The sequence below is a fragment of the Triticum dicoccoides genome, chromosome 5B (assembly GCF_002162155.2).
Source record: "Triticum dicoccoides isolate Atlit2015 ecotype Zavitan chromosome 5B, WEW_v2.0, whole genome shotgun sequence".
Taxonomy (NCBI): domain Eukaryota; kingdom Viridiplantae; phylum Streptophyta; class Magnoliopsida; order Poales; family Poaceae; genus Triticum; species Triticum dicoccoides.
Genome location: NC_041389.1, coordinates 57,593,227 through 57,620,896, shown reverse-complemented (window position 1 = coordinate 57,620,896; position 27,670 = coordinate 57,593,227). Strand labels below are relative to the sequence as shown.

Sequence of the window (27,670 nt, the reverse complement as noted above, 5' to 3'; positions counted from 1 at the left end):
TGATATGCAAAATAGCAAATGAGTGTCGCGATTTAGTGCTCTGGACGTCAACAGTAAATTCAAATAAAATAACAAAATAATTCGAGAAACAGAACTTTTTTGCATTCAGGATGCTCGAATGTTACGCACCCGAGCATCTTCCAATGCTTGAATTTTTTTTGCTGTTTGGAACCAATTTTTTTCCTAGAGCTCCTCCAATGTTACGCACCCGAGCATCTTCTATGCCAAAAGAAATCAGATATTTTGGTTTTTTTTACTATTTCTTTGAATTTACTATTCTTCAGGTGCAAATGAGCTCTTGCTCATACGGGCGTAAATAATATTGTTATTCTTTGATATTTATAATATCACATTTACGGAAGAAACGAACTTGGACTTTTTGGCTTTGGTTCAAAATTATAGATGAACCCTTAGCCTTGGGTAGATTAGAATGCTACTCCCTCTGTAAACAAATATAAGAGCATTTAGATCACTATTTTAGTGATCTAAACGCTCTTATATTTTTTTATGGAGGGAGTACCGTTTTTGTCGAAGTAGTTACATTTGCCTCTGGAATTTGCAAACTGGCTTGTGTATTCTAACATGTGCATGTGAGAAATATTTCTCAATCTCTAAGAAGTGAATACATTTATTATTATTTTCTATAACAAAAGAATCACTGGGCCCAAAGAGCAAAAAATCTACACTATGTACTTCACCACTCTTCTTTGAAAGCGTAGAAAGTTTGGATAAATACATGGTAAACTCTTTTTTACGACAAATAGGTAGAGGAATTTGTGGATTGAAAATTCTGCTAGTAAATTTCTTGCCCCTCCATCCATTAGATTCAAAATTTGGTAAGTGAACAATGGAAGGTGGTCTCGCAACTGTTGTCCATCCAGCAGCACATGAAGAAGGTAGCAATGGTTGTAAGAGCATCTCCAACAGACATGTATAATAGGGCACCCAAAAAAGATTAGGTCAGAGAAGGTTTATGGCACTACAAACTTTTCGAAGCAGATGATGTAAAATAGGGCACCCAAAAACTGTCATTTCGTCGAACACCTAGTGAGCAAGGAGGAGGATTCCAGCCGGCTGCTCGTCAAGGCCTAGTTGGTCACCGTGCCAACTGGGAATGGCCTCTGGGTGGTCTCATTGCTAACGGGAGCTCGGGGTTCTGGCTAAAGCCGGCATCGCTGCGCCATCGCTGTAGCACTACGCTGGCCATTAAAAGCAGCGAGGGTGACAATTGGCCAAATTCGGCACGAATCTGTGCGGCATCGGATCCTGAATCGGAGGCCAGGTGGTTAGGCTACTTCCAATGCATTGGTGCTTACATGAGATGCTAAGTGCATTAAAACCTTAGCAACTAGTCTCCCCAATGCATAAGTGCTTAGCTATTGTAGCTAAGATTCCCTCATTGAATTGTTTAACAGTTAAACTCCTTCACGTATTGGTTATCAGTAGTTCAGGGTTAGTGAGGACTTTATCATCATAGAGAGGTAGTGCGGCCAGTCATTGATGATCTTGAAGAGGGGCATCTGGGAAGTATTGTACTGATTGCACCTTTGCATACCGGCGGTCAGTGATGACAATACTTTGCTAATGCAAATTGGGGCTGCACTGCTAGCCAGCCCCAAGATGCACTACGACACAAAGTTATATAAACATGAACTATATATAAGCACAACAAAAATGCATTACATTCATACACACAATGTTATACGTCAAAATGTCTATGAACATATTCAACTAAGTGCTAAATTAATTAGTTTCTTTTTTGCGGGTGAAGATAATTAGTTTTTGGAGAGAAGAGTCTTCACATTGATCCAATGAGGCGAAGAGTCTTGGCGTTGAATATCCAATAACGGCACAGAAGTATATTCCAATGACTCCTTCAAATTACTGGAAAAGACTCTTACTTCTCCCGTTCAAAGTTAGGAGCTTGGATAGTACTTCCTTCATTTTGTGTAGTGCATCCTAAAATAGAGCGACATCGCTGATGTGTCATTTTAGGTGCACCGCATAAAACTCTCTTTAAAAGGAGTGGTTTGATATGTACACAAAATTTTCACAACAACAGTGATGTGTGTTTGTCCCCAGTTCACATAAAATAAACAACATTTCCATTTTATAAACTTAATATCATACATATTTGCATTGTGAACTTAATAGCCAATGAAAAACATGCATAAACATGATGTGGACTGAATATGCATACACGTGAAAGGTAAGAATGAAAAATGGTCTCTCCATTACTTTTTACCTCGCATACCGAGCTTTCTCTTACATTTTAAATCAAATTAGATCAAAACTTTGACTACAAGTTGGGACAAGCACGCATAATGTTGCGTGAGTCGACGCCTTCATCACCGCCTTCTCCAGTTTCATGGCGGCGGGCGAGCAGGAGATGCAGCGCGGCGGCCGGATCCATATGAGGCGGGAAGTTATTGGTCAATATCGGATCCACGTCAGTCCAAAACCACCCAGAGTGGCCCGAGGGATGAAAATTATCCGGTTTTGACAGTTGAGGGACTAGGTTTTCCTGGTTTAAGAGTTGACGCATCATTTCTATACTTTTCAAATAGTTAAGGACAAAAAGTTATACTTTTTCCTTAAAAAAAATCCATGCTTTTTTTTGGCTGAAATTTTTTTCTATGCTATTTTTTAGAAAAGGCCATCATGGCTAGCTTTATTAACTAAAGCAACACTTACACTATTTGCAAGATTTACGAGTAAGCAATTAAAAGATCATCATCCCAAGTACTACAAGAGAAGCTATTATGATAACAAACTCTAACTAGCTCATTTAGCACACCATTAACTTCTCGGGGCTAATGTTTGATTAACAGTTCAAATTTGCATTGCCTTGTCCACGCAATCTGGATAAAAAAGTCCATGCTAATAGAACAAGAAAGTGAAGAAAAGAAAACTACCACAAGAAAATGCCATCCGGGCACCAATGGGCCGTTTAGATTGGATCCCCCGTACGCCCAGTCAATATTTTGGCGTTGACTGGAGGTCTGGAGCACTGCAGGTTGTTTGGATAGGATCCAAAGTTTTGGTTCGCCAACTTACCCTGATTTTTCCTTTGTACTTCCGCGCCAATTCATTGGCGAAACTAGGGGTGGCCAAATCAGCTGCCAATATTTTGGTGTGCCCATGAAGCCCACGATTTGGCGGGCATCAACCAAACAGCCCGAAGAACCTGCGCTCCATGGCACGTATGGGGAGCTCGTCTTTTGAGGCAACACGATTTTTTCTTGTGGCAGCACAAATCTTGGTGGACATTAATCTAACGGTATGGAGTGATTGAGCTTCAGCTATTTCCTGAATGCGCAGGGCATGCGAGTGCGGAGGCACTCATCTGTAAGTCCTGTCGTCCACTCTTTTTGCCTCGCGATTCACACAGTAGTTCTATTCCGCAAGAGGGCACAGTAAAAAAGAAAATCCCTAAAAAAGTCTCAAGTTTCAACGGTGAAATTTAGGACTTTTGCGTGTAAAACTGCCAAGTTTCAACCAGTTTCGAGATATAGTTTCAAGCAATTTTGGTGTCGGCCGTAGACACAAAATAATTAATTTTTATCGGTTGTTCGTACTAAGTTCCAAAATTGAAACTTAACATTTTTAAAAAAAGTCATCACAAAATGGATCTTATTTGAAAGTGCTGGTCACAAGAAACACGAACATGGAAAGGGAACTTAATTTGAAATTTTTTGTTTAAAAGATATAAAATTTTAAAAATCAGAAGCCAAAATAAAATGCGAGCACCAAGGACATGCGCGTCCCTGCACTTGTCTGTCACAAATCATCTCTCCTATCCAATTGAGAAACAATAAAAAAATCCGTTTCTCAAAACTCAATGTGATTTTTACAACTCTTTGCCTCGAAACATTGCCTTAGTTTATTTAAAAAATAATAAAACATTGCCTTATTATAAATTTTCGAGCAACTTCGCAAACCTTTGTTTTTTGAGCAACTTACAGTAATTGTTTCATTGTTTGTACTGTTATTACGTATGTATGTTTGCAGACGAGAGCTGCTTGACGAACGGACACCTGAGTAGAACGGTCATCGACTGGATCCCGGGCATGCCGCCGATCAGCCTCGGAGACACCTCCAGCTTCGTCCGCACGACCGACCCGGACGATTTTGGCCTCCGTTTCAACATCGTGGAGGCCAACGGCTGCACCAAGGCCGGCGCGCTCATCCTCAACACCTTCGACGACCTAGAAGCCGACGTCATCGCCGCTCTCCGCGCCGAATACCCGCGCATCTACACTGTCGGTCCCCTAGGCCCCCTCCTCAACCACCACCTAAGGCCAAGGGACGACGACGCCTCCGGCTCCGCCAGCGGCCTGAGCCTGTGGAAGCAGGACAGCGGGTGCCTCGCGTGGCTGGACACGCAACAACCGGGCTCCATCGTGTACGCCAACTTTGGCAGCCTTACGGTCCTCTCCACCGACCAGCTCGCCGAGTTCGCGTGGGGCCTCGCCGCCAGTGGCCACCCGTTTTTCTGGTCCACCAGGGACAACCTTGTCCCCGGCGCCAGCGCCGGCGCTGGCTTGAGTTCGCTGCCGCCGGAGTTCGTCGAGGCGACGGCAGGGCGGTGCTGCCTGACCGCGTGGTGCCCGCAGGATCAGGTGCTAGGGCACCCGGCCGTGGGGTGCTTCCTGACGCACAACGGGTGGAACTCCACATGCGAGAGCATGGCCGCCGGCGTGCCGATGGTGTGCTGGCCGGGGTTCGCAGACCAGTACACCAACTGCAAGTACGCCTGCGAGGTGTGGGACGTGGGCGTCCGGCTTGACGACGAGGTGAGGAGGGAGCAGGTGGCTAGCCACGTCAGGCATGCGATGAAGGCGGAGGACATGCGGGGGAGCGCGGCTGGGTGGAAGGTCAAGGCGGAGGAGGCCGTGGCGGGGTGTCATGGGAGAACCTGCGGAGCACGGTCAGAGAGCTCGGCTCTGTCAATGCTGAAGCCTGAGGAGTCTGATTGATCGATCATGATCTTTTATCGGGGTCAGTCCTGCTCCGTCTCAACTGCATCAGTGATGCCAACAAAGTATTTCCTCGACGCTTTTATATTATGGTATGGAGGGAGTACATGTAAGCCACTGCTCGTTATTTACTTACTTCGTATTATATGATCTTACTTATTTGGTTTATGTATTTTGATGATCCACAGCCTCAAGTGTGCTCATTTGATCGCACCTATTCAACCGCCATTATGTATCTCTATCTTTGTATCTATACTACTTGTCTATATATGGATAAGAGTTGATTACACTTATGTTATATAAACTTGCACGATAGGTACAATTTCATACACAAACTTGAAAAATGACACAAACTGACCCTGTAACTTGTGTTTAACATACATTTCGGTACATTTCCGTCTATTGCCGTCAACTCACTATTAACTCTTGCTATGTGGCTCGCCAGAGTGGCATGGGTCCCACCTGTAAGTGGGAAAAGACAAATTAAAAGGAAAAATGTAAGACAAATTAAAAGGGGTTGTCTTGATTCGAACTTAGGAGCTCATGGCTCGCGTGAGATTAGCTAGCCAATTTCTATATCTTGCGAAGGGAGAGGATTGATTTGAAGCTAAATATGTGCACTGCATGCACGACTGACAAATGTATTGTCCTGCCTGCTACGACCGCCAGCGTAGCATTTCCATGTCGACCGATAGAGAAATCTTTTTCTTTATTTTTACCATCTTCAAGCATTTATGTTTTTATATTTGCACAAACAAACTGTGTGTATTATGAAGCAGTATAATTTAGAAACCGTAACCAAAAGATTGGCTAACATCACCAACAATTTTGAATGTTATATATCTTGACGTGCAACTTGATTGACTTTGGGTTGAACATAAATAATTCCTTGAAAAGAGCAAATCTGAGTCTCATGTGCTGACATGACACGATTACAGTTTGGTTGTGTCTATCAGTGATGACGGGTGAACATTTATATCTCACTGCAACGCACGAGCGTTGTCCTAGTATACTATAAAAGAGAAAAGTCTAAAATAAACCTTAAATTTATATTCACACTTTGAATCGAACCATGATCTAGAAATCCCTAAAACTAGCACCCTGTCATTTTCAATCCCAGTCGACCCCGGTCGTTTGTCGCTCAAAGATCTTTTGGGCATCGGGATTGCTTATTTGGCACTGGATTGAGGGGAAATCATCGGCCGGCTTACGTCCGCGACCTGCCACCGTGCTGACAGCAAGGACGAGTTGGGAAAGCTCAGCTCAGCATGCCATGAGTGGGGTTTCTTCCATGTCCGCATGGCATGCACACCGACGAGCTGCTGGATGAGAGATGGTCGTGCCTGACCGAAGATTTCTCTTTAGCAGTGCATGTCTTCGTCTCGATGATGCATGAGCTGCTGGACGGTGGTGCCGCAGACATCCAGGACTGCGGCTTGGGTGCACGTTCACACCATCCCGCGCGCTCATTGTCAATCTCAACCACTCAAGCTCCATGGCAAAATGTTGGATTCTCTATTCACCCTGTGCCATGTAAGCAATCCTGGAGCCCAAACAAGATTTTAGCTGAAAACCACCGGGATGGACACCAATTTCAAGGATTTTGAGATGAGGATGTGATTTAGACCGAGAATATGAATTCAAGGTTTATTTCAGACATTTGTTTACACAAATGCCCATTTAAAATTGTGAAAAGATATCTCACATAAGATTGAAAGTTGAGATTTGACCCTAATAATTTTTATTTGGAAAAATACCTCCCACCATATTTTATCCAGTCACTGTAAAACAACAACTATTCTAGAGTCTCCTGTCATTATAAAAAAATGAACACAAAAAGATTAAAGTACACTTTTTAGAAAAATTATAAGCGTTCAAGTTAATTTTAAGTAGCATATGCGTATCATAAGAATTACTAAATAATATTATCGTATATAATGTTTTAAAAGAGAATAAATATATTGTTTTCATAAAATAATATAACTAATCAAAATTCAAATTAATTTATTCGGTATAGATCATTAATAACTTTTCTAGAGCTCTCTGGTAGATATTGTCCACCAAAATCGTCCCTTAAAAGTTGCGAAATATTAATTTCCCATATAAGATTCAAAATTACGAAACAATATGTTGTACGCGCAGATTTGCAGGAAGGGGCTAATTTGCTAGTTATTTTTAAAATCACCTTGAATTTCGAAATAGAAAATATTAACCGCACTAGCTAACTATATCTTTGATCAACAACATTTTGAGCACTACATATACCTTGAATTTTGTTTACGAATTTCTATTATGTGAGCAATGGAAATTAGGGCAACCCAGCTTGAAGAAAAATAAGTATTTGTACTCTAAGGTGAGCTCCCACATTATGAAGGAAGCAGTTGTTCAATGAAGAAACGATCAACCATAATTGACATACTTTGATTAGAATCATAACCTTAAAGCAACAACAAATTGATGCACACACACAATGTTCAAACGTACACAACGCACGTGCATGTTATAAATACCATCTCTTTCACATGTAAATTGAAAGTAAGACTATCTAGGGTAGCTTGCGGACAATACAAAATCTTCTTCTTGACTATATTGCCTGCTTGTCTCCTCTAAGCTTGTCCTTCTTATGGGTGATGTATACCTCATTGCGGAATAACTCCCCTCATATGTTGCACCCTGAACCCGAAAATGCTCTTTGGGTCCTTGAAGTGCTTCTAGTGTCATCTCCACTGACCTCATAGTTGGTCGCTCCTCTGCTCTTAGCTTTATGCACGACATAGCTAGAGAAGCTGCCACTTCAACTTCTCTACCTCCATCCTCAATTACTTGTGGATCTAGTATTTCTACCAATTTACCTTCTGCAAGTAGTTCTACAAATTGTGCAACTAGCCCATCACCGATGGAGGATCTATATATAATTGGCTTCTTCCTTGTAAGCAACTCAATGAGAATAACTCCAAAGCTATAAACATCACTTTTTTATGTTAGACGACCCCAATAAAAGTACATAGGATCTAAATATCCCAACGTTCCCTGCACCATTGTTGTAATTGTCAGACACCTTCGCTGTCAAAGCATCATCAAGAAGTATATTGGTGGACTTTATATATCTGTGTATTATGGGGACAGAAATACCCGAGTGAAGGTAAGAAAGGGCTTTGCCAATTTCTGCTGCGATCCTTAATATGTCTCGCCAAGGTATCGATCTTAATGGTTTCTTGTGAAGATAATCACATAGGGTTCCATTGGAAATGAACTCATAAGCCAACAAGGGGACTTCTGTCTCAAGACAACATCCAAAAAGCTTTACAATGTTCCTATGGTTGATTTGTGAGAGTATGGAAACTTCATTTATAAACTCGTTAATCTCACTCTTGACCACAATATTTGACTTTTTGATTGCAACAACATGCAAGTCTGATAAAATTCCTTTGTATACGGTACCATGCCCTCCACCACCAAGCTTACGAGTTGGATGAAACTTGTTTGTGGCCTTTTCTAGCTCCCTTAGAGAGATAGCAATTTTTGCAACAATTGTCCACGATTTTGATTGAAGAACTTTCGTCGCAACTTTTGTTCCTTTTGATGCTTAAGGTTGCGGAATATTATCTTTGATGCAAGAAACAAAATTAGAATAGTTGGGCCACTAGAAACTAATAGGCCAATGATTAAACCTGCAAAAAATAGACCGATGGGCTTAGCGTATGCGGTAACATGACTCAATAGTAGTTAAAGTAACATATATGAGGTTGGACTCAGGGTTTGAAGTCTTGTTAAGGGGAGAGGTATCACCCAATTGACAAAAATCTACTAAATATACCAAGTTCAAATTTCAAAAATATCAAAATCTAGCCAAAACTATGTCTCAAATTGAAGTGACCTAACTAATAGGAGGGGTCAATATTTAACCCATTTAAGTCCGTTAACCAGTCACTAACCAAGATCACAGGTGGTTTGCATGAGAAAGGACGTAGATAATAGTATGTGTGGCTAGAGAGAGTGTTGGCTTCTATTTCGAAATTTTGAAATGTATTTATCGGTTAGTAGTAATGTAAACATTATATGTTTCATGGCATATTTAATCGAACATATATTCTTATAAGTTTCTTCTTCTATGCATCTTTAAAAAAAATATTATTGATTGTGTTCTTTAGTCCTCTATAAAATGGCAGCATTCCGTTCATATATAATTGTGGGTTGCAACTGATTTATTTAGGGATTGTCGCCACTTGAAATAATATATTCGTATAGTCTAGATTTCTTAGAAGAAATCTGAATTCTATCTACATCACATAACTAATTTTTAGATTATTTTTCATGCAACATACTCTATTTTTATGGTTCATGAGCTAATACATAGAACTAAGTATTAGAATATTCTTTGCATTTAAGACAACAAGAGGGATTTTCAGAATATGAGAAGGAACAATAGCTTTTCACCTACTACCTCAATATTTCCAAAATGTTAGTGTCTTTATGATTTCAAAATCAAACTTTTAAGTCTTACAAATGTGTAAAAAATATAGCAACATATGTGACACCAAACAAAGACATCTTGACAACACATTCATAATTGATTTAATGCAGCTAATTCGTTCTTAATGATGTTGGCATATTTTATATATAATTGGTTAGGCTTAAAGATGCATGTTTTACTTAGAACAAACCTAAAACTTACATTTTGGAAAAGGAGAAAGTACATGTTTTAAAACTATTTTGCTTTATCTAAGATAGTTTATATACATGTTGATCCTAGGGAAAGTAAGAAGCAATAGTTCCCACCTGTGTTTATGGATGGGATACAACTGTTTTTGTGGGTGGCGTTTCCTTGGTATCCTTGTCAGCACATGCACTCGAAAGATCCATCCATGTTGGCACACTTGCCGAAGCATGGATATAATTGTGGCTGTTTACACTCGCCGATATCTACATAAAACATGGAAGCATTAAGCCAAGTTGACCATGTGAGTCTATATTTTGGTGTGTCGTGGTAAAAACTTCATCATACTCCACGAAGCAGATTTATTAGTATATGCACATGTAGTGGGGGTTAATGTATGTGTCTGTATGCAAGTTAAATATAAGAAAAGGGATGATTCAAGTCCAAATAGCACCTCGGGAAACTTGTCAACCTATCGTGTCTACAATACATGTTTAAATTTTCTTGCAGGAGTAAGAAATATAAAGAGAATAGTTCTACTATTTAAAAATAAATAAGGTTCTCTCGACTCATCCTTCATCTACCCTTACGTATGTTTCGAAATCCCTTTTCCTCTTATGATTTTTTCCTTCCTTATCTGATTTTTTCCTCGTTTTCCCTCAAAACTAGCTCAATTGCCCCACCTCTTACTGACATGCCAAATAATTATGATTTTTTGGTAAGCTAACAAATGTTTGCCAAATAAAATTCTTCTGGTACGCGATCACATAAATATGGGCATGTAAATCATGAGCTAAAATACAAGAATATATTTACTCTCATTCCAACACATGGGCAATTATTTAGTTGAAAAAAAGGCATAGCAAAGTTTTTCTTATAAAACTTAGGGTGAGTGAGAAGTTCTTATGTCTTGTCAGTGAGTGAGAGCCGTCCGATTTTGATCCGATGGGGAAAAGTAAAAATATTCTAAAATTGACGCCCATTAAAAAAGGGTTAATCCTGACGCGATCTAAGATCATTCGAGCATCAGCAAAGCAAACACAAAATTGATTTAGTTCTTAGAGCATGAGGCAAAAGCTGGTGCTAAGTAAACTTTTGGGTCATGGAGTCGGGTGAAAACGATGGATTGAGAGAGGCTAATTTAAATACTCCTAGAGTTCCAGTTGAAGGGTGAGTCTAAAGCAATCAAAAAATAGCAGGGCCACTCTCAAGCCATGTAGAGCTGCTCCACCACTTTCATTTTGGAATCTTTGTAAGATATCTAACCCCATATACCATTTGGTCACAATTTATGTTGATCTAAAGCTGGAAAGTGAGAAATGTTGAGAGTTGAGTTGAGTTCCAACATGGTTAGGTTTCTTAGCACCGGCTTGGTTGGAACGTTAGAGAAATTCCAATCGATTCCCAATAAATATAGCCTCCAAAATTTCTTAGAGCATTCTCCAAATATTGTGGAGGCTGTAAGTCAATGCACAAAGTAGATTCCCCAAACTCAAGCTGTAAAAAATATTACCCATATTTCTATGCATATAAACTCTATCTTGACTCAATCACATCAAAGTAATTCAAATTTTCAATGTTTTGATATCAAACAATTCAACAACGTTTCAAATCAGTAGGTTCACAAAAATTGAATTCAAATTTAGATGAAATGAGAAGGTTTGAATGCAATACATAATCCGATAAAACAAATAATTGATAACAACAGATAATCTGATGAAGCAAATACTCCAAATTAACTAATAATCATGATTGAAATAATGTAAACACACTATCGTTCATGTACCCACCATTGATGCACAATGGGATCTTCACAGAGATGGTCGTGAGATCTCCCTCTTCAAACATCTGGTACACCTCAAGAAAATCCTAAATGTGGTATGTGTTCCTACAAGGTCTCATAGCCATAGTGGTACTTCAATGTGCATACCTCTCATTCTCAATGATCATGTCTAGAATCACACAACCCTCCATAATATTTCCAAAGGTCTTATTGTCCCAGAGGCGAGTAAGACCTCGATCATTGCAAACTAAGCTCACAACATTCCAAATGCTCCACCAATATCCTTCCTCGCTCATTCTTGACACTTGACAAAGTGTTTATTTTTATTACCTTTATGATTTGAAATTGTTTAGAGAAATATTGACCATGAATACTAGATGCCATTGGCAAGATAGTAGCCTTGACCTAGGCCTGTTACATTAATGGTGCATGTTAGAGCATCACCACCTGCTAGCCTAGCAAAAACATGAGATCTCTGCAATGAAGGAAATATGCCCTAGAGGCAATAATAAAGTTATTATTTATTTCCTCATATCATGATAAATGTTTATTATTCATGCTAGAATTGCATTACCCGGAAACATAATACATGTGTGAATACATAGACAAACATAGTGTCACTAGTATGCCTCTTCTTGACTAGCTCGTGAATCAAAGATGGTTAAGTTTCCTAACCATAGACATGAGTTGTCATTTGATTAACGGGATCACATCATTAGGAGAATGATGTGATTGACTTGACCCATTCTGTTAGCTTAGCAGTTGATCGTTTAGTATGTTGCTATTGCTTTCTTCATGACTTATACATGTTCCTATGACTATGAGATTATGTAACTCCCGATTACCAGAGGAACACTTTGTGTGCTACCAAACGTCACAATGTAACTGGGTGATTATAAAGGAGCTCTACAGGTGTCTCCGAAGGTACTTGTTGAGTTGACGTATTTCAAGATTAGGATTTGTCACTCCAATTGTCGGAGAGGTATCTCTGGGCCCTCTCGGTAATGCACATCACTATAAGCCTTGCAAGCAATGTAGCTAATGAGTTAGTTACGGGATGATGCATTGAGTAAAGAGACTTGCCGGTAACGAGATTGAACTAGGTATTGAGATACCGACAATCAAATCTCGGGAAAGTAACAGACCGATGACAAAGGGAACAACATATGTTGTTATCCGGTTTGACCGATAAAGATCTTCGTAGAATATGTAGGAGCCAATATGAGCATCCAGGTTCCGCTATTGGTTATTGATCGGAGACGTGTCTCGGTCATGTCTACATAGTTCTCGAGCCCGTAGGGTCTGCACGCTTAAAGTTAGATGACAGTTATATTATGAGTTTATGTATTTTGATGTACCGAAGGTTGTTCGGAGTCCCGGATGTGATCACGGACATGACGAGGAGTCTCAAAATGGTTGACACATAAAGATCGATATATTGGACGACTATATTTGGACATCGGAATGGTTCCGGGTGAGATTGGGACAATACCGGAGCTCCGAGAGGTTATCAAAACCCCCCGGGAGGTATATGGGCCTTAATGAGCTTTAATGGAAAGGAGGGGAAAGGAGAAAGGGAGGGGCGCCCCCCAAGCCCAATCCGAACTGGGAGGGGGGCCGCCCCCCCCCCCCCTTTCCTTCCTCCCTCCTTCCTCTTCCTTCCCTCTCCCTCTCCAAATAGGAAAAGGAGGAGTCCTACTCCCGGTGGGAGTAGGACTCCCCCCCTTGGGCGCGCCTCCTCCCCTTGGCCGGCCCCTGTTGGGGAACGTAGTAATTTCAAAAAATTTCCTACGTACACACAAGATCATGGTGATGGCATAGCAACGAGAGGGGAGAGTGTTGTCCACGTACCCTCGTAGACCGAAAGCGGAAGCGTTAGAACAACGCGGTTGATGTAGTCGTACGTCTTCACGGCCCAACCGATCAAGCACCGAAACTACGGCACCTCCGAGTTCTAGCACACGTTCAGCTCGATGACGTCCCTCGAACTCCGATCCAGCCGAGTGTCGAGGGAGAGTTCCGTCAGCACGACGGCGTGGTGACGATCTTGATGTACTACCGACGCAGGGCTTCACCTAAGCACTGCTACGATATTATCGAGGTGGATTATGGTGGAGGGGGGCACCGCACACGGCTAAGAGATCCAAGGGATCAATTGTTGTTCTGCCTAGAGGTGCCCCCCTGCCCCTGTATATAAAAGAGCAAGGGGGGAGGGGGCGGCCGGCCTAGTAAGGGCGCGCCAAGGGGACTCCTACTCCCACCGGGAGTAGGACTCCCTCCTTCCTTGTTTGAGTAGGAGAAGGGGGAAAGAGGGGGAGAGGAGGAAGGAAAAGGGGGCCGCACCCCTTGTCCAATTCGGACCAGAGGGGGGCTGCGCACCTCCTTCCTTTCGGCCTCTCTCCTCTATTCCCGTATGGCCCAATAAGGCCCATATACTCCCCGGCGAATTCCCGTAACTCTCCGGTACTCCGAAAAATACCCGAATCACTCGGAACCTTTCCGAACTCCGAATATAGTCGTCCAATATATCGATCTTTACGTCTCGACCATTTCGAGACTCCTCATCATGTCCCCGATCTCATCCGGGACTTCGAACTCCTTCGGTACATCAAAACTCATAAACTCATAATATAACTGTCATCGAAACCTTAAGCGTGCGGACCCTACGGGTTCGAGAACAATGTAGACATGACCTAGAACTATTCTCGGTCAATAACCAATAGCGGAACCTGGATGCCCATATTGGTTCCTACATATTCTACGAAGATCTTTATCGGTCAAACCGCATAACAACATACATTGTTCCCTTTGTCATCGGTATGTTACTCGCCCGAGATTTGATCGTCGGTATCCAATACCTAGTTCAATCTCGTTACCGGCAAGTCTCTTCACTCGTTACGTAATGCATCATCTCGTAACCAACTCATTGGTCACATTGCTTGCAAGGCTTATATTGATGTGCATTACTGAGAGGGCCCAGAGATACCTCTCCGATAATCGGAGTGACAAAACCTAATCTCGAAATACGCCAACCCAACATGTACCTTTGGAGACACCTGTAGTACTCCTTTATAATCACCCAGTTACGTTGTGACGTTTTGTAGCACCCAAAGTGTTCCTCCGGTAAACGGGAGTTGCATAATCTCATAGTTACAGGAACATGTATAAGTCATGAAGAAAGCAATAGCAACATACTAAACGATCAAGTGCTAGGCTAACGGAATGGGTCATGTCAATCACATCATTCTCCTAATGATGTGATCCCGTTAATCAAATGACAACTCTTTTGTCCATGGCTAGGAAACTTAACCATCTTTGATTCACGAGCTAGTCAAGTAGAGGCATACTAGTGACACTATGTTTGTCTATGTATTCACACATGTATTATGTTTCCGGTTAATACAATTCTAGCATGAATAATAAACATTTATCATGAAATAAGGAAATAAATAATAACTTTATTATTGCCTCTAGGGCATATTTCCTTCAGTCTCCCACTTGCACTAGAGTCAATAATCTAGTTCACATCACCATGTGATTTAACATCAATATTCATATTTGTATATGATTAACACCCATAGTTCACATCGTCATGTGACCAACACCCAAAGGGTTACTAGAGTCAATAATCTAGTTCACATCGCTATGTGATTAACACCCAAAGAGTACTAAGGTATGATCATGTTTTGCTCGTGAGAGAAGCTTAGTCAATGGGTCTGTCACATTCAGAGTCGTATGTATTTTGCAAATATTCTACGTCAACAATGCTCTGCGCGGAGCTACTATAGCTAATTGCTCCCACTTTCAATATGTATCCAGATTGAGACTTATAGTCATCTGGATTGGTGTAAAAGCTTGCACTGTTGTAACTCTTTACGACGGGCTCTTTTATCACCTCCATAATCGAGAAAACATCTCCTTAGTCCTCACTAAGGATATTCTTGACCCATGTCCAGTGATCTACTTATTAGATTAAAATTGTATTCCTTTGCCAAACACAGAGCAAGGTATACAATAGGTCTGGTTCACAGCATAGCATACTTTATAGAACCTATGACTGAGGCATAGGGAATGACTTTTCATTCTCTTTCTATTTTCTGCAGTGGTCGGGTCTTGAGTCTTACTCAACTTCACACCTTGTAACACAGGCAAGAACTCCTTCTTACTATTCCATTTTGAACTATTTCAAAAATTTATCAAGGTATGTACTCATTGAAAAATCTTATCAAGTGTCTTGATCTATCTATATAGATCTTGATGCTCAATGTGTAAGCAGCTTCATCGAGGTCTTGCTTTGAAAAACTCTTATTCAAGTATCCTTTTATGCTATCCAGAATTTCCATATCATTTCCAATTAACAATATGTCATCCACATATAATATTAGAAATGCTATAGAGCTCCCACTCACTTTCATGTAAATACAGGCTTCTTCAAAAGTCTGTATAAAACCATATGCTTTGATCAACTCATCAAAGCATATATTCCAACTCCGAGATGCTTGCACCAGTCCATAGATGGATCGCTGGAGCTTGCACAATTTGTTAGCACCTTTAGGATTGACAAAACCTTCTGGTTGCATCATATACAACTCTTCTTTAAGAAAACCATTAAGGAATGCAGTTTTGTTTATCCATTTGCCAGATTTCATAAAATGCAGCAATTGCTAACATGATTCAGACAGACTTAAGCATAGATACGAGTGAAAAACTCTCATCGTAGTCAACACCTTGAACTTGTCGAAAACCTTTTACGACAATTCTTGCTTTGTAGATAGTAACACTATCAGCGTTCGTCTTCCTGTTGAAGATCCATTTAATCTCAATGTCTCGCCGATCATTGGGCAAGTCAATCAAAGTCCATACTTTGTTTTCATACATGGATCTTATCTCAGATCTCATGGCCTCAAGCCATTTTGTGGAATCTGGGCTCACCATTGCTTCTTCATAGTTCGTAGGTTCGTCATGGTCTAGTAACATAACTTCCAGAATAGGATTACCGTACCACTCTAGTGGGGATCTTACTCTGGAAGACCTACGAGGTTCTGTAGTAAGTTAATCTAAAGTTTCATGATCATCATCAATAACTTCCTCACTAATTGGTGTAGTAGTCACAGGAACAGATTTCTGTGATGAACTACTTTCCAATAAGGGAGAAGGTACAATTACCTCATCAAGTTCTACTTTCCTCCCACTCACTTCTTTCGAGAGAAACTTCTTCTCTAGAAAGGATCCATCTTAGCAATGAATAACTTGCCTTCGGATCTGTGATAGAAGGTGTACCCAATAGTTACCTTTGGGTATTCTATGAAGATGCACTTCTCCGATTTGGGTTTGAGCTTCTCATGCTGAAACTTTTTCACACAAGCATCACAACCCCAAACTTTATGAAATGACAACTTTGGGTTTCTTGGTAAACCACAATTCATATGGTGTCGTCTTAACAGATTTAGATGGTGCCCTTTTAATCTGAATGCAGCTGTCTCTAATGCATAACCCCAAAACAATAGTGGTAAATCAGTAAGAGACATCATAGATTGCACTATATCCAATAAAGTACTGTTATGACGTTCGGACACACCATTAAGCTGTGGTGTTCCAGGTGGCGTGAGTTGCGAAACTATTTCACATTGTTTTATATGAAGGCCAAACTCGTAACTCAAATATTCTCCTCCACGATCAGATCGTAGAAACTTTTATTTTCTTGTTACGATGATTCTCCACTTCACTCTGAAATTCTTTGAACCTTTCAACTATTTCAGACTTATGTTTCATCAAGTAGATATACGCATATCTGCTCAAATCATCTGTGAAGGTCAGAAAATAACAATACTTGCCACGAGCATCAATACTCATTGGATCTCATACATCGGCATGTATTATTTCCAACAAGTCAGTAGCTCGTTCCATTTTTCCGGAGAACGGAGTTTTAGTCATCTTGCCCAAAAGGCACGGTTCGCAAGCATCGAATGATTCATAACCAAGTGATTCCGAAAATCCATCTTTATGGAGTTTCTTCATGCGCTTTACACCGATATGACCCAAACGGCAGTGCCACAAATAAGTTGCACTATCATTATTAACTTTGCATCTTTTGGCATCAATATTATGAATATGTGTATCACTACGATCGAGATCCAACAAACTATTTTCATTGGGTGTATCACCATTGAAGGTTTTATTCATGTAAACAGAACAACAATTATTCTCCGACTTTAAATGAATAACCGTATTGCAATAAACATGATCAAATCATATTCATGCTCAACGCAAATGCCAAATAACATTTATTTAGGTTTAACAATAATCCCGAAAGTATAGGGAGTGTGCGATGATGATCATATCAATCTTGGAACCACTTCCAACACTCATCGTCACTTCCCCTTCAACTAGTCTCTGTTTATTCTGTAACTCCTGTTTCGAGTTACTAATCTTAGCAACTGAACAAGTATCAAATACTCAGGGGCTACTATAAACACTAGTAAGGCACACATCAAACACATGTATATCAAATATACCCTTGTTCACTTTGCCATCCTTCTTATCCACCAAATATTCAAGGCATTTCGCTTCTAGTGATCATTTCCTTTGCAGTATAATCACTCAGCTTCAGGCTTTGGTCCAGCTTTGGGCTTCTTCGCGGGAGTGACAACTTGCTTGCCATTTAGCTTGAAGTTCCCTTTCTTTCCCTTTGCCTTTTCTTGAAACTAGTGGTCTTGTCAATCATCAACACTTGATGCTCTTTCTTGATTTCTACCTTCGTCGATTTCAGCATCACGAAGAGCTTGGGAATCATTTTCGTCATTCCTTGCATTATAGTTCATCACGAAGTTCTACTAACTTGGTGGTGGTGACTAGAGAATTCTGTCAATCACTATCTTATCTGGAAGATTAACTCCCACTTGATTCAAGCAATTGTAGTACCCAGACAATCTGAGCACATGCTCACTAGTTGAGAGATTCTCCTCCATCTTTTAGCTATAGAACTTGTTGGAGACTTCATATCTCTCAACTCGGGTATTTGCTTGAAATATTAACTTCAATTCCTGGAACATCTCATATGGTCCATGACGTTCAAAACATCTTTCAAGTCCCGATTCTAAGACGTTAAGCATGGTGCACTAAACTATCAAGTAGTCATCATATTGAGCTAGCCAAACGTTCATAACATCTGCGTCTGCTCCTGCAATAGGTCTGTCACCTAGCGGTGCATTAAGGACATAATTCTTCTGTACAGCAATGAGGATAAACCTAAGATCACGGATCCAATCCACATCATTGCTACTAACATCTTTCAACACAATTTTCTCTAGGAACAAAATGAAAATAAACATATGAAAGCAACAACGCAAGCTATTGATCTACAACATAATTTGCAAAATACTACCAGGACTAAGTTCATGATAAATTTAAAGTTCAGTTTAATCATATTACTTAAGAACTCCCACTTAGAAAGACATCCCTCTAATCTTCTAAGTGATCACATGATTCAAATCAACAAAACCATAACCGATCATCACGTGAGATGGAGTAGTTTTCAATGGTGAACATCACTATATTGATAATATCTACTATATGATTCACGCTCGACCTTTCGGTCTTCGTGTTCCGAGGCCATATCTGCATATTCTAGGCTCATCAAGTTTAACCTGAGTATTCCGCGTGTGCAAAACTGTCTTGCACCCGTTGTAGATGGGCGTAGAGCTTATCACACCCGATCATCACGTGGTGTCTGGGCACGACGAACTTTGGCAACGGTGCATACTCAGGGAGAACACTTCTTGATAATTTTAGTGAGAGATCATCTTAAAATGCTACCGTCAATCAAAGCAAGATAAGATGCATAAAGGATAAACATCACATGCAATCAATATAAGTGATACGATATGGCCATCATCATCTTGTGCTTGTGATCTCCATCTTCGAAGCACCGTTGTGATCACCATCATCACCGGCGCGACACCTTGATCTCCATCGTAGCATCGTTGTCGTTACGCCATCTATTGCTTCTACGACTATCGCTACCGCTTAGTGATAAAGTAAAGCAATTATAGGGCGTTTGCATTTCATACAATAAAGCGACAACCATATGGCTCCTGCCAGTTGTCGATAACTTCGGTTACAAAATATGATCATCTCATACAATAAAATATAGCATCACGTCTTGACCATATCACATTACAACATGCCCTGCAAAAACAAGTTAGACGTCCTCTACTTTGTTGTTGCAAATTTTACGTGGCTACTACGGGCTTTAACAAGAACCGTTCTTACCTACGCATAAAGACCACAACGATAGTTCGTCAAGTTGGTGCTGTTTTAACCTTCGCAAGGACCGGGCGTAGCCACACTCGATTCAGCTAAAGTGAGAGAGACAGACACCCGCCAGCCACCTTTAAGCACGAGTGCTCGCAACGGTGAAACCAGTCTGGCGTAAGCGTACGCGTAATGTCGGTCCGGGCCGCTTCATCTCACAATACCGTCGAACCAAAGTATGACATGCTGGTAAGCAGTATGACTTGTATCGCCCACAACTCACTTGTGTTCTACTCGTGCATATAACATCAACGCTTAAAACCAAGCTCGGATGCCACTGTTAGGGAACGTAGTAATTTCAAAAAAATTCCTACGTACACGCAAGATCATGGTGATGGCATAGCAACAAGAGGGAAGAGTGTTGTCCACGTACCCTCGTAGACCGAAAGCGGAAGCGTTAGAAACAACGTGGTTGATGTAGTCGTACGTCTTCACAGCCCGACCGATCAAGCACCGAAACTACGGCACCTCCGAGTTCTAGCACACGTTCAGCTCGATGACGTCCCTCGAACTCCGATCCAGCCGAGTGTCGAGGGAGAGTTCCGTTAGCACGACGGCGTGGTGACGATCTTGATGTACTACCGACGCAGGGCTTCGCCTAAGCACCGCTACGATATTATCGATGTGGATTGTGGTGGAGGGGGGCACCGCACACGGCTAAGAGATCCAAGGGATCAATTGTTGTTCTGCCTAGAGGTGCCCCCCTGCCCCTGTATATAAAGGAGCAAGGGGGGAGGGGGCGGCCGGCCTAGTAAGGGCGCGCCAAGGGGAGTCCTACTCCCACCGGGAGTAGGACTCCCTCCTTCCTTGTTGGAGTAGGAGAAGGGGGAAAGAGGGGGAGAGGAGGAAGGAAAAGGGGGCCGCACCCCTTGTCCAATTCGGACCAGAGGGGGGCTGCGCACCTCCTTCCTTTCGGCCTCTCTCCTCTATTCCCGTATGGCCCAATAAGGCCCATATACTCCCCGGCGAATTCCCGTAACTCTCCGGTACTCCGCAAAATACCCGAATCACTCGGAACCTTTCCGAACTCCGAATATAGTCGTCCAATATATCGATCTTTACGTCTCGACCATTTCGAGACTCCTCGTCATGTCCCCGATCTCATCCGGGACTCCGAACTCCTTTGGTACATCAAAACTCATAAACTTATAATATAACTGTCATCGAAACCTTAAGCGTGCGGACCCTACGGGTTCGAGAACAATGTAGACATGACCTAGAACTATTCTCGGTCAATAACCAATAGCGGAACCTAGATGCCCATATTGGTTCCTACATATTCTACGAAGATCTTTATCGGTCAAACCGCATAACAACATACGTTGTTCCCTTTGTCATCGGTATGTTACTTGCCCGAGATTTGATCGTCGGTATCCAATACCTAGTTCAATCTCGTTACCGGCAAGTCTCTTCACTCATTACGTAATGCATCATCTCGTAACCAATTCATTGGTCACATTGCTTGCAAGGCTTATAGTGATGTGCATTACTGAGAGGGCCCAGAGATACCTCTCCGACAATCGGAGTGACAAAACCTAATCTCGAAATACGCCAACCCAACATGTACCTTTGGAGACACCTGCAGTACTCCTTTATAATCACACAGTTACGTTGTGACGTTTGGTAGCACCCAAAGTGTTCCTCCGATAAACGGGAGTTGCATAATCTCATAGTTACAGGAACATATATAAGTCATGAAGAAAGCAATAGCAACATACTAAACGATCAAGTGCTAGGCTAACGGAATGGGTCATGTCAATCACATCATTCTCCTAATGATGTGATCCCGTTAATCAAATGACAACTCTTTTGTCCATGGCTAGGAAACTTAACCATCTTTGATTCACGAGCTAGTCAAGTAGAGGCATACTAGTGACACTATGTTTGTCTATATATTCACACATGTATTATGTTTCCGGTTAATACAATTCTAGCATGAATAATAAACATTTATCATGAAATAAGGAAATAAATAATAACTTTATTATTGCCTCTAGGGCATATTTCCTTCAGCCCCCTCCTCCACTCCTTTATTTATGGGGGAGGGGGGCACCCCGTAGACACAACAATTGATCACTGATATCTTAGCCGTGTGCGGTGCCCCCCTCCACCATAGTCCTCCTCGATAATATCATAGCGGTGCTTAGGCGAAGCCCTGCGTCGGTAGAACATCATCATTGTCACCACACCGTTGTGCTAACAAAACTCTCCCTCGAAGCTCGGCTGGATCAGAGTTCGAGGGACGTCATCGAGCTGAAAGTGTGCAAGAACTCGGAGGTGTCGTGCTTTCGGTGCTTGATCGGTCGGGCCGTGAAGACGTACGACTACATCAACCGTGTTGTGCTAACGCTTCCGCTTTGGGTCTACGAGGGTACATAAACACACTCTCCCCTCTCGTTGCTATGCATCACCATGATCTTGCGTGTGCGTAGGATTTTTTTTGGAATTACTACGTTCCCAACAGTGGCATCCGAGCAAGGTTTTATGCGTTGATGTTATATGCACGAGTAGAACACAAGTGAGTTGTGGGCGATACAAGTCATACTGCTTACCAGCATGTCATACTTTGGTTCAGCGGTATTGTTGGATGAAGTGGCTCGGACCGACATTACGCTTACGCTTACGCGAGACTGGTTCTACCGACGTGCTTTGCGCATAGGTGGCTGACGGGTGTCAGCTTCTCCAACTTTAGTTGAACCGAGTGTGGCTAGGCTCGGTCCTTGAGAAGGTTAAAACAACACTAACTTGACGAACTATCATTGTGGTTTTGATGCGTAGGTAAGAACGGTTCTTGCTAAGCCCGTAGTAGCCACGTAAAACTTGCAACAACAAAGTAGAGGACGTCTAACTTGTTTTTGCAGGGTATGTTGTGATGTGATATGATCAAGATGTGATGCTATATTTTATTGTATGAGATGATCATGTTTTGTAACCGAGTTATCGGCAATTGGCAGGAGCCATATGGTTGTCGCTTTATTGTATGCAATGCAATCACCCTGTAATTGCTTTACTTTATCACTAAGCGGTAGCGATAGTCGTAGAAGCAATAGTTGGCGAGATGACAACGATACTACGATGGAGATCAAGGTGTCGCGCCGGTGACGATGGTGATCATGATGGTGCTTCGGAGATGGAGATCACAGGCACAAGATGATGATGGCCATATCATATCACTTATATTAATTGCATGTGATGTTTATCTTTTATGCATCTTATCTTGCTTTGATTGACGGTAGCATTATAAGATGATCTCTCACTAAATTTCAAGATAAAAGTGTTCTCCCTGAGTATGCACCGTTGCCAAAGTTCATCGTGCCTAGACACCACGTGATGATCGGGTGTGATAAGCTCTACGTCCATCTACAATGGGTGCAAGCCAGTTTTTGCACACGCAGAATACTCAGGTTAAACTTGACGAGCCTAGCATATGCAGATATGGCCTCGGAACACCGAGACCGAAAGGTCGAGCATGAATCATATAGTAGATATGATCAACATAGTGATGTTCACCATTGAAAACTACTCCATTTCACGTGATGATCGGTTATGGTTTAGTTGATTTGGATCACGTGATCACTTAGATTTTTAGAGGGATGTCTATCTAAGTGGGAGTTCTTAAGTAATATGATTAATTGAACTTAAATTTATCATGAACTTAGTACCTGATAGTATTTTGCTTGTCTATGTTTGTTGTAGATAGATGGCACGTGCTGTTGTTCCATTGAATTTAATTGCATTCCTTGAGAAAGCAAAGTTGAAAGATGATGGTAGCAATTACACGGACTGGGTCCGTAACTTGAGGATTATCCTCATTGCTGCATAGAAGAATTACGTCCTGGAAGCACCGCTAGGTGCCAAACCTACTGCAGGAGCAACACCAGATGTTATGAACGTCTGGCAGAGCAAAGCTGATGAATACTCAATAGTTCAGTGTGCCATGCTTTACGGCTTAGAACCGGGACTTCAACGACGTTTTGAACGTCATGGAGCATATGAGATGTTCCAGGAGTTGAAGTTAATATTTCAAGCAAATGCCCGGATTGAGAGATATGAAGTCTCCAATAAGTTCTACAGCTGCAAGATGGAGGAGAATAGTTCTGTCAGTGAGCATATACTCAGAATGTCTGGGTATAACAATCACTTGATACAACTGGAGTTAATCTTCCGGATGATAGCGTCATTGACATAATTCTTCAATCACTGCCACCAAGCTACAAGAGCTTCGTGATGAACTATAATATGCAAGGGATGGATAAGACAATTCCCGAGCTCTTTGCAATGCTAAAGGCTGCGGAGGTAGAAATCAAGAAGGAGCATCAAGTGTTGATGGTCAATAAGACCACCAGTTTCAAGAAAAAGGGCAAAGGGAAAAAGAAGGAGAACTTCAAGAAGAACAACAAACAAGTTGCTGCTCAAGAGAAGAAACCCAAGTCTGGACCTAAGCCCGAGAGTGAGTGCTTCTACTGCAAACAGACTGGTCACTAGAAGCGGAACTGCCCCAAGTATTTGGCGGATAAGAAGGATGGCAAGGTGAACAAAGGTATATGTGATATACATGTTATTAATGTGTACCTTACCAGAGCTCGCAGTAGCACCTGGGTATTTGATACTGGTTCTGTTCCTAATATTTGCAACTTGAAACAGGGACTACGGATTAAGCGGACACTGGCTAAGGACGAGGTGACGATGCACGTGGGAAATGGTTCCAAAGTCGATGTGATCACTTTCGGCACACGACCTCTACATCTACCTTCGGGATTAGTTTTAGACCTAAATAATTGTTATTTTGTGCCAGCGCTGAGCATGAACATTATATCTGGATCTTGTTTGATGCGAGACAATTATTCATTTAAATCCGAGAATAATGGTTGTTCTATTTATATGAGTAATATCTTTTATGGTCATGCACCCTTACAGAGTGGTCTATTTTTGATGAATCTCGATAGTAGTGATACACATATTCATAATGTTGAAGAGAAAAGATGCAGAGTTGATAATGATAGTGCAACTTATTTGTGGCACTGCCATTTAGGTCATATTGGTGTAAAGCACATGAAGAAACTCCATACTGATGGACTTTTGGAATCACTCAATTATGAATCACTTGGTACTTGCGAACCATGCCTCATGGGCAAAATGACTAAAATGCCGTTCTCCGGAACTATGGAGCGATCAACTGATTTGTTGGAAATCATACATACTAATGTATGTGGTCCAATAAACATTGAGGCTCGCGGTGGCTATCGTCATTTTCTCACCTTCACAGATGATTTGAGCAGATATGGGTATATCTACTTAATGAAACATAAGTCTAAAACATTTGAAAAGTTCAAAGAATTTCAGAGTGAAGTTAATAATCATCGTAACAGAAAAATAAAGTCTCTACGATCTGATCGTGGAGGAGAATATTTGAGTTACGAGTTTGGTCTACATTTGAAACAATGCGGAATAATTTCGCAACTCACGCCACCCAGAACACCACATCGTAATGGTGTGTCCGAACGTCGTAATCGTACTTTACTAGATATGGTGTGATCTATGACGTCTCTTACTGATTTACCGCTATCGTTTTGGGGTTATGCTTTAGAGACGGCCACATTCACGTTAAATAGGTGATACGTCTCCGTCGTATCTACTTTTCCAAACACTTTTGCCCTTGTTTTGGACTCTAACTTGTAGGATTTGAATGGAACTAACCCGGACTGACGCTGTTTTCAGCAGAACTGCCATGGTGTTGGTTTTTGTGCAGAAAATAAAAATTCTCGGAATGACCTGAAACTCCACGGACACCTTAGAAAAAATAAAGAAAAATCCTTGCAAAAGATGAAGATCAGGGGGCCCACACCCTGCTCACGAGGGTTGGGGGGCACGCCCCCTACCTCGTGGGCCCCCTGGTGGCCCTCCGATGCCAACTCCAACTCCATATATTGGCTTTCGGGGAGAAAAAAATCAGAGAGAAGAAGTAATCGCCTTTTGCGATACGGAGCTGCCGCCAAGCCCTAATCTCTCTCGGGAGGGCTGATCTGGAGTCCGTTCGGGGCTCCGGAGAGGGGGATTCGTCGTCGTCGTCATCATCAACCATCCTCCATCACCAATTTCATGATGCTCACCGCCGTGCGTGAGTAATTGCATCGTAGGCTTGCTGGACGGTGATGGGTTGGATGAGATTTATCATGTAATCGAGTTAGTTTTGTTAGGGTTTGATCCCTAGTATCCATTATGTTCTGAGATTGATGTTGCTATGACTTTGCTATGCTTAACGCTTGTCACTAGGGCCTGAGTGCCATGATTTCAGATCTGAACCTATTATGTTTTCATGAATATATGTGAGTTTTTGATCCTATCTTGCAAGTCTATAGTCACCTACTATGTGATATGATCCGGCAACCCCGAAGTGACAATAATCGGGACCACTCCCGGTGATGACCATAGTTTGAGGAGTTCATGTATTCACTATGTGCTAATGCTTTGTTCTGGTTCTCTATTAAAAGGAGGCCTTAATATCCCTTAGTTTCCAATAGGACCCCGCTGCCACGGGAGGGTAGGACAAAAGATGTCATGCAAGTTCTTTTCCATAAGCACGTATGACTATATACGAAATACATGCCTACATTACATTGATGAACTGGAGCTAGTTCTGTGTCACCCTAGTTTATAACTGTTACATGACGAACCGCATCCGACATAATTATCCATCGCTAATCCGGTGCCTACGAGTTTTCCATATACTGGTTTACACTTATTTACTTCCGTTGCTACTGTTACAATCACTACAAAATACCAAAAACATTACTTTTGCTATCTTTACTTTTGTTACCGTTACCACCACTATCATATTACTTTGCCACTAAATACTTTGCTGCAGATACTAAGTTTCCAGGTGTGGTTGAATTTACAACTCAGTTGCTAATACTTGAGAATATTATTTGGCTTCCCTTGTGTCGAATCAATAAATTTGGGTTGAATACTCTACCCTCGAAAACTGTTGCGATCCCCCATACTTGTGGGTTATCAAGACTATTTTCTGGCGCCGTTGCCGGGGAGCATAGCTCTATTCTTTGAGTCACTTAGGATTTATATCTGCTGGACACTATGAAAAACTTGAAAGATGATCAAACTACTATTTTGCCCTCAACTACGAGGAGAGGTAAGGGACTGCCATTTAGCCTTGCACTAGATTCTCCTTCTGTTATGAGTAAGTTTGTGACACCTAAACCTACTACTGCTATTGATTCTGATATGTCGCATGTTATTGATGATGCCACTTCTGCTATGCACGATACTTATGATGAAACTACTTCTATGCTTGATACTACTGTGCCACTTGGAGAATTTCTTGATGAGCAAATTGCTAGGTCTAGAGAAAGAGAAATTATTAAACCTGAACATGATGATGTTAGTGATGATGAACCTATGCCTGCTATCCCTGAGGGTTATCTTTTTTATGTTGAATCTTCTGCAGCTATTCTTGCTTGCCAGGATAAACGTGAACTTAAGAGGTTGCTAGTTAAATGGAGTAAAGAATCTTTTAGAGATAGAATGAGACCCGGCCCTGCTTTTTCTACTTCACCTATCTGTGTTCCTGATCAGGATTATTATGATTTTTCTGTTGATCCAAATATAATTACTTTGGTTGAATCTAAGCCTTTTTATGGCTATGAATCTGAAACTGTTGTGGCACATCTTACTAAGTTAAATGATATAGCTGCCCTGTTTACTAATAATGAGAGATCGCGCTACCTTTATTTACTCAAGATATTTCCGTTCTCATTAAAGGGTGATGCTAAGATATGGTATAATTCTCTTGATCCTGGTTGTGTGCAAAGTCCCCAGGATATGATTTATTACTTCTCTGCTAAATATTTCCCTGCTTATAAGAAAAGCTGCTTTGAGGGAAATATACAATTTTGTGCATTGAAGAAGAGAGTCTCCCACAAG

At 41.4% G+C, this 27,670-nt stretch overlaps 2 pseudogenes; one reads left to right on the top strand and one right to left on the bottom strand.

The window, feature by feature from the left end:
* Positions 1–4,966, top strand: part of LOC119305167 — a 6,809-nt pseudogene extending 1,843 nt beyond the window's left edge.
* A 2,554-nt stretch (positions 4,967–7,520) lies between these two features.
* The window catches only part of LOC119309029, a 35,819-nt pseudogene continuing 15,669 nt past the window's right edge, over positions 7,521–27,670 (bottom strand).